This window comes from Pseudorasbora parva, chromosome 12 (assembly GCF_024679245.1).
Source record: "Pseudorasbora parva isolate DD20220531a chromosome 12, ASM2467924v1, whole genome shotgun sequence".
NCBI lineage: Eukaryota > Metazoa > Chordata > Actinopteri > Cypriniformes > Gobionidae > Pseudorasbora > Pseudorasbora parva.
This window is the reverse complement of record NC_090183.1, coordinates 23,904,694-23,918,125: the sequence shown is the minus strand read 5'-3', so window position 1 is coordinate 23,918,125 and position 13,432 is coordinate 23,904,694. Positions and strand designations below refer to the sequence as shown.

Here is a 13,432-nt window from a genome sequence, read left to right as displayed (position 1 = left end):
CACTGTTAACATAAGGCTTCCTTTTGAAATATCCAAATCTCTTCCTATCTTTCTTTGAGGAACATTGTTTTTAAACATTTCAATAATTTTCTCACGTATTTGTTGGCAAACTGGCGATCCTCGGCCCATCTTTGCTCCTAAAGGATTAGATCTTTCTTGGATGCTGCTTTTGTACCAAATCATAATTTCAATCACCTGTTGACATCACCTGTTTCAAATCACATCATTATTTAACCCTTTTACCTCATTACTAGCCCTAAATTGCTACTGTCCCAACTTTTTTTGAAATGTGTTGCAGGTCTGAATGACAGGAAAGGATGCATATTTACAAATGACATGAAGTTGACCAGACAAAGCATGAAATATTTTGTGTTCATATTGTCTGCAATGAAATACAAGTCAAAGTAAATTTAGAAATCACTACTTTCTTTTTTTATTTGCGTTTTCCAAACTGTCCCAACTTTTTCTGATTTGGGGTTGTAGATGGCTTTGTCTGAGACATGTCTCCCCCTTTAATGCAGGTGTGAAATAAATTTTTTATCAAATAACTTTTCATCCAATGAAAGAGAAATATGAAAATGACATTGATAAAGGTAAGAGACTAGTTTTTTCTATTGATACAATATTTCGAAAAGCCGGTATAGGGTCAATTTGAACCCATTTATACATTTATGTTATTATTTATATTTAGGGTTAAATAAATGCCACATGCTGATGTTTTGTTAGACATCAGATAAATGTGTATGCAAATGATGTATTATATTATATTTTTCATGTAACCTGGCCACCGGAGGCTCGGAAGTCCATGGTGCAGGCAGGTGGCAATGTCTGACCAGGGACAAGCTGGTGGGATGAGGAAGCATAATGGAGCCAATGGGATGATGGTCCTGGCTGATGTCAAGGTAGAGTCGACTGCTCGATGGGCCGAGTTAGAGCTACGGTCCTGATGGTCAAATGTGGAATACAGGAGTCGACACCTTGACTGAGCCGGCGAACTAGAATTCCAAGACAGATTCGAACCAATAGAGGAGCCAGGGAACTAAAGGGCGACAGTGAAGGCAAGGCAGAGGAGCTAACTTGCCTGGGCAAGGGAGATAGGAGAGGAAAGCGGAGTAGCGTGTATTCTCAATGGCATAACAGTTTCTGAGCATGGGCTAGGCCAGGGTGGAATCAACAGAGGGAGGCTGTCATTCTCATCAAGCTTTGCTCCATTTCCCACAGGCTCATAGAAGTCAGCACACAATCTGGACAGACTACCTTCAGCTCCAGGACAGATGTGGCCTCACACTTTGGCTCCTTTGTGGGCATTGGCATTGGCTCAGGGTCAGTGGCAGGCATCAGCTCTGGGCTTGGGCTCCTTTCCTTGCTCTGGCTCTGCAGTGGCCATTAACAGTGGCATCAGCTGAGGATAGGCACACTAGGTCCACTCTCAGATAAAAAGGTACAGTTCTGTCACAAAAAAAGCTCTGTATATGCTGGCCCTACGGTACAAAAGTGAAAAGGTGCATCTTTGTACCTAGTACAAATTAGTACCTTAAAGGTACATATTAGTACCTTTTCAGTTTTGTTCCTTTGGATACCGCTCCAGTGACAGAAATGTAAAAAAAAATCTGACAGTGTAGGAGAGAATAATAATTGGCAAAAATGGGTAGATCCAAAAGGTAATTGCAAAACGAAACCGTAGACACAAACATAAATGCGCCAATATTTTACATATATAATTATATATGTATAATATTGATGCGAGCAGCCAAATTCAAGGCACTAGTTCTCGCCTACAAAACAACCACTGGCTCTGCACCAATATACCTAAACTCACTTGTTCAGACTTACACACCCTCCAGAAGCTTGCGTTCTGCGAATGAGCGGCGCCTCGTGGTTCCTTCCCAAAGAGGCATGAAATCGCTCTCACGGACATTTTCCTGGACCGTTCCCACCTGGTGGAATGACCTGCCAATCTCAATTCGTGCTGCCGAGTCTGTAGCCATTTTTAAAAAACATCTTAAGACACATCTTTTCCAATTGCACTTTTCCAATTGGACTTGACCAATACAGAATAGCACTTACTGATCACCACAGCAACGACCAAAAAGCGCACACTCCTGGATCATATCTACGTCTCTCATCCGGATTTGTGCCTTCAGGCGGGTATGTTACATAGTTATCATAGCTACCAAAATCCAGTGTTCTGTATTTTGCGTACGTGAGTTTTTGTTGTAGATGGCTATTGCTGCGTGTTTAGCTAGAATGCCATACAAAACCAACCCATTGGGCCACTGAATCTGCATTCACAACAGTTGGGGCATCAGCCTTAGTCCTAATGGGTTGTTATCATAGCTATCAAAATCCAGTGTTCTGTATTTTGCGTACGTGAGTTTTTGTTGTAGCTGGCTATAAAAAAAAAAAAATTAAAAAAAACTTTTGTGTACTGTGCTAATTAATTTCTTACAGCTCTTACATGTTGTTGGCCTTGTTTGTTTCTTTGCTTCTATTGCTCTACCCTTTTTTGTAAGTCGCTTTGGATAAAAGCGTCTGCTAAATGATTAAATGTAAATAATTATGGCTAAAGTACTTTTTAGGGTCACTGTATACACAACTGACACATTTTCTATATATTGTAATCATGATCACAACAATTGCTTTAATAAGCTTGTTGTTTCTGCCTAAATAAAATACATGATGTTAGCTATATAATTTGTATTATCTTAAAACATTTCTGACATATGGACAAAGTCACATCTGATCAGATCACTCTAAATTGTAATGTAGAAACATGCCTTTTTTGTAAAGCTGATTTGAAACAATATGTATAGTGAAAAGCAATAAACAATTTGGTTACAATTATCTTTCATATGTGCAAAAAAAAATGTGTAAAAGAAAGAATGTTAAAGGCTACAAGTTTGGAATAGTATTGAGTAGATAGAACTGACATGTTTTGGGGTGAACTATCTGTTCATGTCACCTCAGTGTAAATAATTATGTAAGTATGTGACCAATTTGTATTGAATTGTATTGCAGAGTAACATTCATTAATACCTGTTCAAATTCTGTAGCTCTTTAATTCTCTGAAACAGCTTGAAGTCAGACATTGCACCATTTGGATACATTTTTTTTAATCATAAATTCAGTTATCAGTGACTATGTATGCATCTGTGACAAAGCAAACAGAAGGCTGAAGAGCTTTAATTTGAGTCTGGCTTTAATGAAGAAAATCACTATTTAACATGCAGCATTGAAGCTGTCTTTTGTTAAAGCGAGAATGAGTTCAACAAGTTCATAACTACAGAATTAGTGAGGCTTAAAGCAAGCAAAACTGAAGGTTGACCTTTGATGAGTAAACATTTTATGAAGTTTTTAATGATAAACTAGAAATTGGTCATTATACACTGTCTTATATCATCATGAAAAGTGGCCTTCTTTTTTTTTTTTAAAAGACACTTTGGAAAACCTTTAAAAAGAGTACTTATTACAGGTAGTTTAAATGAACTTGAACTTTAGATTCTTTTTTTGACCACCTAAGTACATCTTAAGATTTAATAATTACGTTTTGATTGTCTGTTACAAACTGTGCTCGTGGAGACGAAGGAGACCAGTAAACATGGATCTTAATAAAAAACTCAGGGAAACATGCTATACACGAACGAGTACGGACAAACACAGAGGGCAAACTGAGGGATTAAATACACAGGATAACGAGGAGCAGGTGAATGACAAGGCACAGGTGATAGACATGACTAATTAACTAAACAGGGGAGAAACATATGCTGCGTCCCAATTTGCCTAATTATACTACGTCCTAAAAGTATGTACTCTTTTTGTGAAGAAAAGGTATATACTTTTGAGTGTGTAGCAGAAAAGTATGCAAGCTTCGGGACATACTACTTCGCCATCTTTAACGGACTCTGTCGCTTAGTTACGTGCATCCTGTCACCGTTTATCTGCCCTGTCAATCATCATCAGATTCGTCACAGTTCAAATCCTCCACATTCAGTTGAATCTCCTACCGTATCGGAGAGAAATGTAGCCGCTCGTTGATCTGCCATGTGTGGGTCTTTGTGGGTCAGACTCTCCTCATGTGTTTGCAGTTTAAATATAATGATGCATTTAAAAGTTAACGGCCAAACGTGTCTTTAAAAATGTTCACAATGCTGCTGCAGGTGAAATATAATGTGGACAACACTGAATAAATATATTTTCGGGGCGGCAGTGGCTCAGTGGTTCATGTAGGTTGTCTACAAACCAGAAGGTTGGTGGTTCAATCCCCGGTTCCACTTGACCAAGTGTCGAAGTGTCCATGAGCAAGACACCTAACCCCAGCTGCTCCCGACGAGCTGGATGGCGCCTTACATGGCTGACATCGCCGTCGGTGTATGAATGGGTGAATGTGAGGCAAAAATGTAAAGCGCTTTGGATAAAAGCGCTATATAAATGCAGTCCATTTGCAGTCCATCCATTTTTGTCAGGTTAAATATTGATAGTTGGTCACTCAAACCCCTTTATCTAAACTTCTCTACTTAACCGTCGGACTCGCACATCTGTCATGTTTGTAGTTTTTTAACGCTTTTTATCCGCGTTTGTAGTTCTAATCGAATCCTCGTCCAACTCGCAATGGGTTGTGGGCAATATCAGCCGTTAGAGTGCCCATCGATCCATACTTCGAATTCGGACCGGAAATAGCAAACCATCCAGGAATCTTTGGAATACTCTTTTCAGCATACTACGATTTGGGACATACTAATTCTATTTTCGAATACTATTTAGGATGGATAGTATGCGAATTGGGACGCAGAGACAGGCTAAACTAACAGAGACAAGACATGCATGCATGTGACATGACCCCCCCCTCCCGGAAAGGCGTGTCCTCGCGCCGTAACATCACATCAGAGGAGGGTGGGTGGGGGCTCAGGAGGAGGGCGTGAAACACAAAACAGACAGTCAGGGGTGGTACACGGGGTCAGAGGGGAAACCAGAGTCCAGGGGGAGACATGGAAAGGGAGGAGCCAGAGGGAAGCCAGGAGCAGGAGCTGGATGGTGTGCCAGAAACCAGCCAGGACGAGGCCCCAGGCTGGAGTGGATGGTGGGAGGAGCCACGGAGGGTATGCCTGGGAGGATGAAGATGCCCTGGGTATGACCAACGGAGAAGCCTCTGATGGAGCCGAGGGTGAAGGCAGGTCGACGACTGACCAAGGCGGAGCCGGCGAGACAAAGGAGCCCGAACTCCACAATGACTCCCTCAGCGATGTTCGGCGTTGCCGGCTCACACACCTCGTCAGACTTTCGCTGGTGGTCCGAGCTCTGTGGCGATGACACCCTCCGTCCTTGTCCTCGGTACGGGCTCGTCATCTGCGGCGGCCGGTCCCCACGGTCTGCGGTGGGCTTGTGCAACTTCTCTGTTGCGTCACTCGCTGGTGGTGGTTGGCTGGTCTCTGGCAGTGGTGGAGTGAGGTTGGTACCGCTGTCCTCCTCAGCGGAGCCGATGGTCACTGGCGAATGGTTGTTAACCAGCACCCACTCCACGAATGCGGCGAAGTCTTCCTTTGGACCGCCCACTGGAACGCGTGCCTTTGTCCAGGAAACGGGACAGACACGCGAGCTGGAGAAAGTCCCGGGTGTGTGCTTCCAGCGGGCGGTCTCCCTCCTCCAGGCAGATGAGTTGGACATCGTGAAGGGCCATGGGAAGATGGGGTAACAAACAAAGTAAAGGAAAAAACACCGCAAAAAAAAAAACTGTTTCGGTCGGTACTTCTGTTAGAAACTGTGCTCGTAGATAAGCTCACGGAGACGAAGGAGAACGGTAAACATGGATTTTAATAACAAACTCAGGGAAACACAGCTATACACGAACAAGTACCGAGAAACACAGAGGGCAAACTGAGGGATTAAATACACAGGATAACTGAGGATAACGAGGAGCAGGTGAATGACTAGGCACAGGTGATAGACATGACTAATAACTAAACAGGCGAGAAACACAGGCTAAACTAACAGAGACAAGACATGCATACATGTGACATTGTCTTTGAAATATGCTTAAAGTGTTGAATATGCTGGCAAGCATTAACGGTAATCTAATATATAATATAAGTTCTATCGTAACTTATAAAATATATGTTTATATTACATTTGTAAAGATTGTTTTTAATTAAATTTAAAATCAAATAACACTACAGTTGAAATCAAGTACTTTTAAAGAATTTAAGTACAGTAGTCAGCACATTAACATATACTATATTGCCAAAAGTATTAGGACACCCCTCCTAATCTTTGAATTTAGGTGTTCCTATCACTTCTATGATGTGGGGTTGTTTTTCAGGGGCTGGGCTTGGACCCTAGCCTGGATGCCAGCCGAACTCAGCCCTGCCCACAACATTTGAGCTCAGGCAGTTCGGCCTGGACTTGATCCATCGAGGTAGCCTAGAAATCTAGACGCACCCTAGCGGCAGCAAATTTAATTTGCCCGCAAGTGTCGTCTAGGCACTCTCAATACCCATCTGAGCTGTATTCCTCAGAATCTGGATGGCCCAATCACATTGTGTATAGAGTCGGCGGGCGGGGCCATAATGACGACGGCCGAGTTGTGCTTGCGTGCTTCACGTAAACATAGAAACTGGCTAACGGCGGCGGTCTTTCGAATCAGCTCTGACCGCGACTCTGGAAGACTTGGAGTTAAGCTTTTCTCTGAGAAAAGGACAAAGAGCGGCACTGAAGTCATTCTTAAAAAGGGAAGATGTGTTCGGAGTTTAGCCGACCGGATACGGCAAATGTTTAATCAGTCAGCGAGCTCTGCTTCACCTTCATTTTGCTCTGGTTGGTTGTAGCGCTATCCTATCGCGTGCAGAGGGAGTTTGAAAGACAACCGTTTTTCCCGCCCCTCAGATTGAGCCCTGTCTATGGTGAGTTTCCAGACCAAACATCTTGATGTGGGTCTGGCATGTCAGGCTACCATCGAGGGGTGATTATGCCTGAACAGAAACAGTTCGGACCGATGAAATCATCAGGGCGGGCTTTAAACGATGACGGACAGATGATAAACAGTAACATAATCATGCACGTCATCAAAGGCGCTTGGATTAAATTTGTTCAAATCCTAAATGGAGAGCTTGTTTGTATATGCATTCACCTTCACTGTTACTCTCAGAAATGATGATCATGTTGGTAAGTAATCTGTGTATCCTAACTGTGAATTATTTGTTTTTTTACAACACCAGCAAAGATCGTTTATTCCAGCGCGCATGCAGACAGGGTTGCCAAGTTTTTTACCTCAAAACCCGCCAACTACAGTCCAAAATAAGCTCAAATGCACAATAGCTATTCGGGGGAAGTTCTGTCAGTGTTTGGAGGGGTACAATGTGTGTTATTTTGGCAATGTTGCCTGCTAAAATTTGCATTCCTGGGTCTATATATCACATAATTGAGGTCGCAATTGAACCCACGGAAATGGAAAACAACCCTTGGAAAAAAACGCAGATTTGGCAACACAGTGCAGTTGAGTTCTGTAGACATTTGACAACTAATGTTATGCGTTGCTTCGTTGCTCTGATTGGTTGTAGTTCTATCCAATTGATGTATTTCCTGGTTCGGTTGAAACAAGCCCCTTAAGAATGGGATGTCATTAAAGTTCATGCGCATTTAAAGGCAGACGTCCCAAAACTCTTGGTGATAATGTAAGTGTACTTCATTAAAGAATGACAAAATATAATTAAAACAGTGATTTAAAATGCACTTTAAAGTAAAGTAATTTTTTTTTTAAGTGCACTCAAATTTGTTAATGAAACCATGAACGTGTACTGTTTGTAAGGACAATTAAGTGCCCTTTTATTTAATTAATAGTAAAATATTTGCAAGCACAGTTTTTTTATTTATTTTTTACGGGTTGGACACAGTGTTCAGCAACTCCTGACTTTTTATATTGTGTCTTGGAATAAATGGGTGTGAAGAATCATTACATAACTGGGATCAGTACACACTAAGGTTTATGTGGCAAAAATAAACAAAGCAACTCTGATGATATACAGCACACTAAATAGATAATCCATGCATACCCGAAATTACGTCACAGAAGGGCATGATTAGGGAGTGCCCTGAAGCCACGAGGTTAAAAGTGTCAAATATTCCACTGTTTCTCACACAACAACGGGCTTATGAGCAGAGGCGGTTTTGTGCAGGCATAATCCTGGTGTGTTCACTAGTCTTATGATGGAATATGTGCTATACAACAACATTTTGATTGGTCAGTAGCGTCATGTCATGCATGGAAAATAAAGCTGTGGAGTACATGTTGTTGAATTGTTCTTTGACTCTTGCACTGACGTGTTTGAGTTAAGAAGGAAAACCTGTAATGTACAAATATTTGAATAGGTTATTACACTAATCCCAATGCAGTTTCCTGTTTCATATTTTTACTTAAACTCATAATCAGAAAACCATTTGAAAGTTTATTGGAATGCTATACAGTAAACATCATTTGTTTAATAGGTTTTCTGTCTGATTGTGCATTAATTCCTCTGATAAAATTTCTTAAAAATCTCATAAAGCATATAAAGTAACACTAAGGGTTTTCTTTACCCGGAACTTTAGTGCTTGTGAAGTAATCACCTCCCTTTTGTTTGCTGTGTGACCAGGTAACTTTATTATGTGTCATGGTGATTATCAAACTCTTCTTTAAAATGTTAGGATGTATGCTTTTATGATGCAAGATTGCCATGTGGTAAGACAAATATATTTGCAAAAAAAAAAAATCTGTAATAGGGTTTAGAGGAAATATTGTCTTTTATTGCCCAAGGGTTCCTGTTTTATATCTTAAGAGACTCATGGAGTTCTCACTTATATGTCATTTTAGTATCATCTTTGTCTGAGAAGTTGCTTAGGATCATTGACCCTTTACTATGGGTGTAAATTGTTTTGAAAGTAAACCACATATTTGGCCCACGTTTGACGTGCACAGTTCAGCTGCTTGTTTGTGTGACGTTAGTTGCACATGGCAGACAGACTGGTTTCACTAATACATGCTGACACACCTGTTACACAGCTTAACTCTGTTTGAGGTGTAACGCTATCTTTTTATCTGAAGATAGATATAAAGAGAGTCACTGAGAAAAACACTGATCCTTTTTGGGTCAGTTTATTTTTATAAACTGATATAAAAAGAAAATAAATGCTCTAATTTAGCAATTAGAATGCATTCAAACGTTTACATTGTTACAAAAAAGTACTGTCAAAGTATGCCGCGAGTGTCGTCTAGAAACTCTCAATACACTTCTGATCTGTAAAAGCCAAACTCTGGTCAGGCCAATCACATCGTGTATAGAGTCGGTGGGCAGGGCTTAACATAGTGATGGCAGAGAAGAATGCTACTTGTAAACAAAGAAGCTGGCCAACAGCGGTCTTTCGAATTGGCTTTGGCCGCGACTCTGGAAGCTTTTCTTTGAGAAAAGAACAAGGAACCACACTGAAATCATTCTTAAGTTGGGAAGATGTGTTCGGAGTTTTGCCAACCGGATACAGCGAAAGTTTAATATCAACTAGCTCCACTTCACATTGCTCTGGTTGGTTGAAACGCTATCTAATTGTGTGCAGAGGGAATTTGAAAGACAACCGTTTATCCGGCCCTCAGACTGAGACTTTCAAATAGTGAGTTCCCAGACTTGGGTTAACATACTCTGAGTTGTCTGAACTTAGTCCCAGACACGTTTTTGGAACCAGCAAACCTTGAGTAAGCAAGTTTGGGTTAATCAACCAAGGTATATGTGACGGTAAATTAACCTTGCTTTCTGGAATACACCCCAGTGCTTTTTAAGTTGTTGATGTTCATTGTTATTGTAATGTTATGTGTCTTGAGACATGAGGTAGTTTTAATGCGGTCTCTTATGATGGTTTTGTTTGCTCCCTGCTCCTGCGTTTGTGTTTTGGAGGAGGCGTGGCTTTGAAAAAGCTCTGAAGGGAGGGTGGGATCTTATGCTTTGAAAGCTCGCTATTGTTAGCCTCTCTGAAAATTGCCTATACCCTAACTTTAAATAATCAAGAAAGAAGGTATTCTTTAACCAGTTAATGCCCACCGGATCGTGGGCGGGGCTGTTGATGGAAGTGGGCGTGTCTATACTTTTAATTGCTTTTGTTTTATACAAACTATTCAATCAACTATCACAAACTATGCATCACTTGAAAGCTAAAACACTCAAGATTCATGTTCTGAACTCGTTTTTGCAATAATTACACCAGAGAGGAAAGGGCTAAATGAAATGCTAAAGCAGGAGCTATTTAAACATTAGCATAATAAACGTGGTACTCATCTTTCATCTCCTGACGTTCAGATCAGATCGGACGAATCCACGAAACACTGTGTAAGAGTCCACTCTTCAAAATGCATCCCACTTTTAATCCACAACAACGAAAAAATAAGGGAAAAAAACAAAATATCCTCCGTTGTTTGCATGAGCGTTTTGAATAAGAGTAATAAATCATGTTCATTTTCAATGAAATAACGATTATAATCATTATTCTTACGATCTCCCCATTACGTTGGACTGTTCCTGTCATATTAAACCCTCCCAGGTCTCTTTCCTTCAATCACAGGCTCTCTGATGACACATGATATGAAGGGAGCGCATTACTTGCTGCTAAAGCTTCCAGTCAAATGCGCCCATTCTTTTAGTTGGATAAGCCTAGCCAATGCATAGCCAGCATATATTTGATTGATGGATGTAGCAACAAATCAAAAGACATTTTTTTGCACAGTGTTTGAAAGATATGCCGTAAGCATTGATGAATACCCAAGGGGGTAATCTAGCACTCGGAAAGCGTTCCACCCACAGGGGCGGCCATTGCTAACCAAGCCATCACCTGCTTTTAGCATCCCATTCATTTTTGAGTCACTTTGACAGTGAATAACTTTACATCTAAGGCATTTAAAGACTCCATTTGTCCATTGTTTATTTCTAAAGAAACACGACAATGCATAAAAGGCTCCATTACCTTGTATCTTACACTATCGCCCCGTAGAAGCTGTTTTTGTAAAAAAAAAATAGGCTAACGATTGCGTCATAACCAACGCAACTCTGTCACACAGTGGAGAAATTACCGTATAGACCTGAGGAGACGCTCGCAGGCAATCTTTTACTGTCTATGAGACAGTCGGGGGATGTGAAGGCATAAAGTCTGATAAGGTCAAGGGAGAAGAATGGGGAGAAGCCCATAGTGAGCCAAAGGCAACGGGACAAGACATTTAAATGCTCATAACGCACACGCACAGACTCAATGACAGACTGTTTTTATCAACTAAATGATTTTTTTACACTTGTAAATTCTGTAAATAGGTGCTTTAGTTGTTCAGAGACGGTAAATGCATTATAATTAGCAGTTTATTGCAGTTTTATTTGAATAAAAAACTACTCTTTACAATTACAAATATTCTGATATAAATGGCTTTTTTAAAAGGACGCCTAGGCATTTTTTTTTTTTTTTTTTTACATAAAAGCTTACAGAAGCTACACTTTTGAGAGAATCATCCTCAAATTTGAATCAAAGCATGATCCGACATTCAGCTTTATATTTAGGTTATTTTCACTTACATGCATATTTCCCCTTGTTTTACTTTGTTCCTATACTATTTTGAGTTATTATGACTCTTGTGTAACAATATTTCAAGTGTCTAGTTTAAAATAAGACCAGATTTATGAATTTAGACCATAGGGTTTAAGAGCTGCAGATCTTTTTATTTGGGTATGTCGTTTTCAGAAAACTACAAAAATAAGGTTAAGAGGTTAATTGATTCATCTCATTCTTATTCTAATTCTTATTTTGGTCATACTTCCAAGACATAGAATTTGTTATTCTGAAGCATAGTATCCACACCGGTGTGGTGAATGAATGACAGCCGCTAATACGCACATACATTCCACGCTAAGGAGCCGTGCCGATGCATAACCCACGTAAAAAAATTAATTAAACAAAAACTCTGCAAATAACTGCAATTTGCAGGTTTCAAACAGAGATGGCGACAAAGAGGCAAAACTTACGGACTGTAGCTTTAATGTGAGTTTTTAATTACTTAGTTTAACTTTAGTGATTAAGAACACAAATAGGTTAACCATGAATAGCCATTTAACCATAATGCTGTATATTTGGTGCATCCAGCAGCACCAGCAACAGTCAGAAGGAAGCGATAAATCCTTAACACATGAATCAAAGATAAATAATGTTAACTTAGTTAATAGGCCAACTGAAGTAGATTAACACAGTGCATCCAGCCGCCTCAGCGAGTGTGAGAAGGAAGCGGTGAATCCCTTTTCCCTAACACAATATTAATCATAGATAAACGCCAAGTCAGTTAATATGTGCATTGTTTTACCTTCTTTGCTATTTTCATATCTGACCGAACTTCTTTCCAGTGATATATGATAAAGGGATCTGCGCTCGACAAGTTTGCACATCTGTGCCACTATCCACTCCACGTTTTGCTCTGTTGTCCAAAATGTATTGTGTTTCTTTGTCACAAGCACTGTACTGCATTGGTTGTCGGAGCATTTTAATGACTATGAGTACAAGTTAACATGCTCAGTAACGGTGCATCCCTACTTTACTCTGTTGACAGTGTCTTTACTAGCCTAGAAATCTAGACACACCCTAGCGGCAGCAAATTTAATCTGCACGCGAGTGTCGTCTAGCAACTCTCAATACCCTTCTGAGCTGTATTCGCCTAACTCTTGCCGGGCCAATCACATCGTGTATAGAGTTGGTGGGCAGGGCCATACTGACGACGGCCGAGTTGCGTTTGCGTCCTTCTAGTAAACACAGAAACTGGCGAACGGCGGTCTTTCGAATCAGCTTTGACCGTGACTTTGGAAGACTTGGAGTTAAGCTTTTCTCTGAGAAAAGAACAAAGAACAGCACTGAAAAAGGGAAGATGTGTTCGGAGTTTTGCTGACCGGATACGGCGAATGATTAATCTATCAACAAGCTCTGTTTCACCTTCTTTGCTCTGGTTGGTGGTAGCGCTATCCTATCGCGTGCAGAGGGAGTTTGAAAGACAACCGTTTATCCCGCCCCTCGGATTGAGCCCTGTCTATGGTGAGATTCCAGACCAAACATCTTGATGTGGGTCTGGCTTGTCAGGCTATGTCTTTACATCTGTGCACAAGTAAGATATGGCAGCAGACACTGAGCCCTTAACGCTTGAAATAGTAAACTTAACTATGTCCTCTAAGACATCATATCACCCAGAATCACAATCTGAGCTCCTGCCAGTTAAAACGTGCCAGGCTAATACTGTGTCAAAGGGTCACACAAGTGCAGCCAAGATTTCCAACCACTAGGCTAAACGTGCAGGGGAGGTGTTTGTGAAGAACATTTTGTTCAGTGTTTCTGTTATTTGACACCGGCGTGGAGAAGATTTTAAATATAGGAAACAAGCATGGTGGGTGGGTGTTGGGGTGGG

General features: G+C 40.8%; 1 protein-coding gene across 3 annotated transcripts in view; it reads left to right on the top strand.

Moving 5' to 3' along the window:
* sec16b (SEC16 homolog B, endoplasmic reticulum export factor) overlaps positions 1-13,432 on the top strand; it is a 98,369-nt gene that overhangs the window by 41,610 nt on the left and 43,327 nt on the right. The window contains exon 27 of one of the 3 annotated variants that reach the window (XR_010908618.1): positions 1,222-1,242. The exons of the other annotated variants lie outside the window; for them this stretch is intronic. The gene's annotated coding sequence lies outside the window, so the exon portion shown is untranslated. Of the gene's footprint in view, positions 1-1,221; positions 1,243-13,432 lie in introns of those variants that run through there. 3 annotated transcript variants of the gene reach the window in all.